Here is an 8,336-nt window from a genome sequence, read left to right as displayed (position 1 = left end):
AGAGAGAGAGAGCCAGGAGAGAGAGAGAGAGCCAGGAGAGAGAGAGAGAGCCAGGAGAGAGAGAAAGGAAAGACAGGAGAGTGAGGAGAGACAGCCAGGAGAGAGGGATTTTTTTTCCGTTGGTAGATCTCATGTAGCTTGTCATTTGAAAAGTAGATCTTAAAACAAAAAATTGTGGGCACCCCTGCTGTACATGGTAACATTACAGGAATTTAAACATGTGGATTTGTAAAGTTTCGGACAGATCCACTTTAGGAATGTGAACATCGAAAATGAATTTATGGTAAACTGCAATAATAAGGCATAATATGTAAATACTAGAAACACATTATTTAACCGATTAATCGAACTTAATAATCGGCTAACTAATCGATTTTGAAAATAATCGTTAGCTGCAGCTCTAGCTGATACCACTGCTTGTGGCAGCAAGTTCCAGACTCCAACTGCTCTAACTGAAAGGAAGTCCCTACGACCCTTGTGGTTAAATCTTTTCTCCCCCAATTTTATGTGGTGGCTTCTAGTCTTGGTTATGGAGATGTTCCCTTTACATCACATGACTTGAACCAATGTTACTGAAGCATCTACCAAGCACAGGACTTTTCTCATGCATAGCAGCCCTGCTTGCTGAGACTTCTAGTTCATTATAACAGGAGGGGGGAACAGGCTGCGCACCATTGTGTTTTTATAGTTTTCTGACATGTCTTGACATACTTCAGCTGCTTTTAGACTGAAGGCATTCATTGTACTGTTGCCCCCTGTACAAGCTTCGTAGGCGTAGGTTAACAATCATACATTAATGCTGATTAAGGACTCAATTTAAACTCCATGAGAAAGCTATTAATACATGTGAAAGTGATAAAAGGAGAATACATGCTGACACCAACAATTATCACACTAGACTGGAACTGCAGTGATCTTCCACTTGGTGGTACTGCTCCTTGGTTAGTGACAGCAACAACAATACCTTAAAGGGAACACATGAGGAATCTATGGGAGCTGTCATTGCTGACTTGTCTTTAAAGGTGCAGACTCTTGATGCAGTCATCCGATCCTGGCATCACTACTTTCCGAGTCCCTGGCCTGTATTGTGTACTTGCTCCAAGTCAGTGACTTGCTAGTCAGGCACCTATGTGTCTCTTCATCATTGACCTTCTTACCCCCAGCCTAAAACCTTGGAAAATATGGTTTTGCTTAAATACTAACCGTCTGTTCTGCTAATCCCTGCTTCTTAAGGGACACTTGTCACGTAAAATGCTCTGAAAATTCCCGCTACTTGGCTGTCTCAGTTGTTCCTTTATTATGGACCCAGAACAATCATGTAGCAAATGATACCAGAGCTCGTGCATAGCTGTTCTATCTCAGTGACCTAAAGTGTTGAAACCACAGAAGCAACATTTTTTTAAGAAGGTCAACAGTGGTGGCTTCCGTATTTTTCTAATGACAGGTTACTATGAAAGCAAAACCTGCAACAGCTGGAAGAAAAGAAAGTAACACTTCCTCTATATACCAGACAGCCTTTGGTACCCCATCAGACTTTAACGGTGTCTCCATAATGCTCACTGATCATTATTATTTAATTAAAAAAAAATTTACTCTTAAAAAGGAGAACTATGGGGTTAGGGCTTTTCCCCATAGTTCTCCTTAGGGTATTGGGAGGACACAAACTAGCGTCCTCCTGTCACCCTAAGCTCAGTATACCGCGAGCTACAGCGCGCGGTATACTGAGACGCTGAAGCGGATCCCGACAATTATGTCTGGATCCACCCAGCTGTGTGAGTGACAGCTGGGTGAGTGACAGCTGGCTCTGCCTATCTAGAGGCAGTGCCAGCTGTACCCGCCCCCTCCCTGTCCGTTCTGCCAGTCAGCGCTAGAGGAGCCTACAGTACCTACGGTACCTTAAAAACCCCATCTTTTTCTTTTTGTGATCACTACTATTCTTAAGGGTGTGGTACCTCATACTTAGGTCCCAGCCATATAAAATTAATTGTATGATACCCATCAGACTTTAACAGTGTCTCCATAATGCTCACTGACCAAACAATGCCCCCACAAAACTCCACACCAAAAATGGGGTCCAGAGTCCCCGGTATAATTCAAAATGTTAATTCTCCCACAAAAAAACTGTTTTGAGATTCAACAGACCCAATATTGTGTAGAAATGGCCACCATATAAACTTTCTACTAAAAAAACATGGTATACTTAAAAGTCCCCATAGACTGTGTCCTCTGTGTCCCCCAAATTCTAGTAAGAGTAATGCAAACCTATAAGGCTCCTAGTTATTGCACTTTATCACAATGGGGGAATTTATCAAAACTGGAGCAAAAGAAATTTGGAGCAGCTGTACCTGGCAACCAATCAGCTTCTCTCTTCAGTTTGTTCAGTTAAGATTTAAAAATGAAAGCGAGAAGCTGATTAGTTGCCATGAACAGCTGCTCCAGATTTTGTCTGCTCCAGTTTTGATAAATTCCCTTCAATGTGTATTCAATGCATATCCCCTTGTGGGTTCTGAGTTGACTACAGATTATCCATAATGTCATTACGAATTCTTTAAAATAACTCCCAAATGTCCGCAATTCAGGGCTATAAAGTGCACACAAATCTTAATTCCCAATAATGGGTCTTTCCAAAAATAGAATACCCCATAAATAACATCCCCTAAGAGCAGGGGAGAAAAGGAGAAACATGGATCCAAACATTAGTCTTGGACTAAGGTACACTATATATGTTGCAATTTATGTCTATATGTTCGACAAGTGGAGGTCAGAAGATTTGCACCGCAACTACCAACACAATTATGTCCTTCTGTCCAGCAATACAGACAGAGTATGAAGATTGATAAAAAAAATCCTTCCAATATATAAAGGACTTTTTTTCCACTCACGAATGCAAGAATTTCATTCCTGGTGACAGGTTCACTTTATTTAGAATAAGGATCCATATTGTGGGCATAGACTTGTCTCCATCTGTACGGATGGTCAAGAAAAGAAACTTGATTTTTTTATCAGCGTTCTATTCCACTATTTTCTTCTCTCAGATTAATTTCATATACTGGCAACCTTAAGGCTATTATTTTCATTTATAACAGTCTGTGTTAAGCACTAAATAAGTGATCGCTTACAAAGGGGAAACAAAATTCATCATAGCAGAGCCCGGGACACGGGCAGAGCAGTCCTGTCCATGACTACAGAACAAGAACAGTATAACAATAGTGACATCTAGTGCCCAAAAATAGTTCAGCAAGTCACCCCCATCTGGGGTAAAAATGTCAATAAATGGTTCACATACATAGTTGAGAAGGTTGGAAAAAAGAAACAGGTCCATAAATTATGCTCATGTGTCCTCTTCAGGGACCCGAGATTAATCAAGTTGTAATCACCCTTACAATCAACATTCATTTGTGATCATGTCTCCTCTTAAGCTCCCCCTTCCAAGGTAAACAAGTTTAGATTACCTAATCATTTCTCGTAGCTGAGACCCCCTTTCTAGGTGACTTTCCAATTCTAGGACCTACCTTCTATGAATTGGGGACCAAAACTGAGCCACACACTCAAGATGAGGTGGAACCAGTGTTTTGTAAATGAGTAAGAGAATCAATTTGTCCCTCAAATAAATACCCTTTTTTATTGTATATCATGAGAGCATTCCGCTTGCTTTGTTAGGAGCAGACTGGCATTGCATGATTTTGCCAAGTCTGTGGTCTCCAAATCTTTTTCCATCACTGATTCTCCCAATGTAACCATTCTAATGAATATCTTCCCAGCAAGGTTTTAGCACCCAAAATGCTTCACTTTGCATTTTTCAACATTGAACCTCATCTGCCAAGTCTTCGCCTATCCCCCTATTTTATCTGGATCTTCCTGTAATGTTTCTACATCCTGTGCCATAGTTATTTCCCTGTATTTTATCAGAAAATACAGAAATTGGACTCTTAAATCCAATCTCAATGCACTTTATAAACAAGTTAAACAGTATTGTCCCCAAGACAGAACTCTGAGGTACACCACTCACAACCTTATCCCACTCAGTCATTTATAGCAGACCTTTCACTAAAAAAAAAAATCAAAATTCTACCAATGCATCCCTCTATGAATGATGGATAACATAGACATGTCAGGTTCAGAAAATAAATCAATCACTCGGGTCCACAAAGCTTGTGCTGTCGGACTTGACCACCATATGTGAATGTAGGACCCTACTTCTCCACAATCGCGGAGGCACTCTCCCGCATGTCCTGGGAAAAATGCCCGTAGGTGACAGGGCACTAGGTACCAGCGGTAGAGCAATTTGTAGTTGGTTTCTAGCACTTGCATGTTTTGAGAGCTAGACTTAGTTGTTTCCCAAATGGATTGCCAACTGTCTTCGTCAATGGAGCAACCGAGATCCATCTCCTATGCAGATATATAGGTATGTTGGTTTAGTGGCGAGTCTAGACAATAGATGGTCGTATATCAATGAGATCAGACCTGGTGCATATGGGTCCTTGTTACAGGCACTTTCGAAAAGAGTGAACGTGGGACCTGTAGGAAAATTGGGGACTTGGGAAGACAAAAAGTGTTTGACCTGGAGGTAATAGAATAGTTCAGTTGCCGGGAGCTGATAGGAGGTTCTTAATTGTAGAAATGTTTTTGGACCTTCAGCTGTATAAAATGTAAACATACATGTTACGCCTTTAGTTTTCCAGTGGTGCAATGCAGTAGGGGAATCACAGCAAGGGGAAACAATGGGTTCCTTAAAACTACAGAAGCGGGCTGTGAGGGGACATTAGGTGCGCCGAGTATTTAAGGGGATCCCGTATACGTAAGGAGTAAGCGGTAACAGGGTCAAGCAATTGTGCCCTGTCTTTAGGGAGGAGCCATAGGAGATTGTCAATCGCAAGCGGTGCACAATCGACAGCCTCCATCGAGACCCAAAGTGGTATGTCTAAAGCAGCACGATACCTAGACAGCATAGCGATTTGGGCAGCAACATAATAGTTAAAGATATGTGGGACCCCCAGTCCACCTCTACGTTTGAGCGAGAAAAAAGTGTGACGTGGTATACGGGGGCGACTTATTTGCTAAATGAATTGAAACAGTTGACGTTGTAGTATCCTGAATCTATATTCTGGTATAGGGACTGGGAGTACCCTGAACAAATAAAGTAATTTAGACAGGTATGTCATTTTAATGGCAGAGATTCTCCCCAACCATAAGATGGAATATTGCGTACAGGTGCGCAGCAGTTGTGAGAGGTGGGAGAATAAAGGAGGGTCATTTGAGCGAATAGGGAGTCAAAAGAAGGAGTGAGGCGGATTCCCAGATAACAGAGGGAGTATGTTTCCCAAGAAAAGGGCAAGGATTCTCAGAGTTTCAACTAAATGGGTGGGCAGGGACACATTAAAGTGACATTAAACGCTCAGATTTTTTTTAACCAATACTGTAATGTGTGCCTTACTGTAATCCATGGTAGTTTCCCTTCTCCTTGCTGCTTTCTTTTAAATCTGCATCTCTTGTGCTTGGGGAGAACTTCCCTTTGCAGCCGAGAGACAAGGCAGTCTGCTGCAAAACAGAAGTTCTCCCCTAGCATGAGAAGAGAGAAGGATTTAAAAGGAAGAGCAGCAAAGAGAAGGGAAACTACCATGGATTACAGTAAGGCACACATTACACTACACTATTGTTTTATGTTAACAAATCTGAGGGTTTCATGTCACTTTAAGAGCTTTAGATTTATGGGGGTTAAGCTTTAGTTCTGACACTACACCAAAGCGGTCTAATGTGGTAAGAAGGTTCGTGGGCTATAGATGGGTTAGACATAAAAAGAATATCACCTGTGAATAGACTGAGCTTACGGTGGTGTCCCGCTATTGGTTTGCCGGTGATGTTGGGGTGGTTGCAGATGAGTTGGACTAGAGGCTCAATTGCAAGTGCGAAAAGTAATGGGGATAAAGGGCACCCCTGGCGTGTTCCCTCAAAAATAGAGAAAGAACCTGAGCAGTAGCCAGCATATTTGACTGATGCGCTGGGGTTAGAGTAGAGGGATTGGGCCCACAAGATAAACATGGGATCAAAGCACCGTTTGAGGAGGGAGCTGAACAAATATGCCCAGGACAAAGAGTCAAAAGCTTTCCGAAAACTATTTTTTTATAAACATGTTGCAAAATTCAACAGTATCACTTCAGGCAAATGCAGAAATAAGATTCCATTAACTCCATGTATCATCCCAGTTACTTTTAGATTAGGTTTTATGTCATATGGCACTTTTTTGGACCATTCTTCACGATTTTTCTTTTTTTTAGATCAAATTGAAAGTAGAAGGTTGAAGATAAATGTGTAATGTCAGCTAACATACCAAAGACAATGCAAATGTTTGTATGTGTTGGTGAGAATAGGGATGAATTAGAACCCCTGACCGTGCCCCTGTTGGAAGCTTTCCTATCGCCTTCTGTCTTTGTGATGTCACAAGAAGTAAAGGCATTTCCTCAATGGGGACACAGACAATACTACAAAATCTTGAAAAAGGTTTCTACCTTTCCACTGTCCACCTGTAAAAGTGCATTTTATATTGCATCCCCATTCGAGAGATCCCTTTTAATTCCTGATCTGTTGGCACAAATGAAAGTAATGGAAATCCCCCCCATGGGGACTAAACCAGCAATAAAAGATGAAATATGTTCTAATATTTGAACGTTTTACACAAAACGCGGAAATGTTTCAGTTGGCATTCTCCTTAAATATAAACAAAATACATGTATGTATGTATATACACATATATACATATACACACACACTACAGTTGAAAACTGTCCTCAGCAGTGTTTACTGAAAACTGGAATTAGGGCTCCTTTGGGTAAGCTGTAAGATGCATATTCCGATAGTTCCCAATACTGAACCTATATCTCAGGCTGCTAAAATGCAAACCTGCGTGTTTACTGGTTCATGCATAACCCTCTATGTAAACCCAATGCAATGAAGATGCAATACACATTTAAGCAAGCAAGGAAGATTGCATAGAAATAGGCTCCATTGCTATGCACAAACGCACATGAAAAATACAGTATGTGATAAAGCTGGTGGCAGAGGAATATATATAATACACAGTTTAACTACTTGAAGAGCAGGGTATTTACATCCCCTTCTTGTCCAGGAAATTTTTCAGGATTCAGCGCTGCAGTACTTTGACAATTATTCCGTCATGCAACGTTGTGCTGAAATTAATTTTATACCATTTTTTGAGGACAGGTGGTAAATACTATTGGGGTTTTTATTTTTATTTACTATTTAATGGAAAAAAGTACAGAAAATGTAAATAAATAAAAAAAACAGTTTTCCCTACGTTATCGTATGAAACCTTTATTATTACCCAAATTGTTTGGTACAATATAAAAGACGGGGTCACGTCAGATAAATAGACACCAAACATGTCACAAAAAACTACAATAGCCAAATTTGGCCTGTAGGCATAGACACTTTAAAACCTTTACCTCTCATCAGTTAAGTATTATCAGTGATTGATGGCTCTAAAATTATTGCTCTCAATGTATACGCACTTTACGCATGTTTGCGTATATGTGGGGGACTTTCCTGTTGCAGGCAGGCGGAGCCTATATCTCGATGGCTGTCCTGGAAGATGACTGGGGAAAAAATGTTTGCGTTTTTTTAAACATTTTTTATATATATGTGTAACTAATTTTTTTATGCCACTTTAATTTTGTTAAACCTTTTTTTTTTTCACGCTTAACTTATACAGTGACAGGTCCTCTTTATGGAGACATCAGGGGTCTCCAAGACCCCTAATGTCACCTAGCGATCACCAGAGAAGCTGATGAAGCAGAGATCTGTTACTCTCCGGCTTCTGTAGCCGGGAATGACAGCTGAATGCGGAAGTGATGTAGTATACATCACTTCTGCATTCTGACACTGGAGAGGAGATTAGAGGGCGATCATGTACTGATCTACCTCTGATCTCTGGTCACAGAGCCGCTGTGCTGGTCCGGGGCTTGCACCGGGCACAGAAAAGCCCAAGATCGGCGGAGGAGGTGTCCCACACCCAATACGCAAAATTGAAGCGATTGGGCGGCTCTATAGTCCCCAAAACGCTTGCATTTAAACAGCCATCACTGGCTGTTTTAAATTTGAGCAGGTGTTCCCGCTTATGCGCGCACTAGACGGCGCGCACACAAGTGGTGGCGGGGAGGAATGTTTTAAAACACCCATCCTCATCTAGAAGGCTCCTGTCCGGCTGTTTATGAATGGCTACTGGACGGGAAGCAGTTAAAGGGGATATGAACACTTGGAAGAGCTCTGTCTAACGAGCCAATCAGTAGCACTGCCTAAATACACCTTTCTGGATCATCACA

At 41.3% G+C, this 8,336-nt stretch overlaps 1 protein-coding gene across 3 annotated transcripts in view; it reads right to left on the bottom strand.

The window, feature by feature from the left end:
- The window catches only part of EXOSC2 (exosome component 2), a 35,659-nt gene that overhangs the window by 12,554 nt on the left and 14,769 nt on the right, over positions 1-8,336 (bottom strand). The window lies entirely within an intron of this gene.

The sequence above is a fragment of the Nanorana parkeri genome, unplaced genomic scaffold (assembly GCF_000935625.1).
Source record: "Nanorana parkeri isolate BGI_ZX_2015 unplaced genomic scaffold, ASM93562v1 scaffold345, whole genome shotgun sequence".
NCBI lineage: Eukaryota > Metazoa > Chordata > Amphibia > Anura > Dicroglossidae > Nanorana > Nanorana parkeri.
This window is presented reverse-complemented; position numbering and strand designations above follow the sequence as displayed.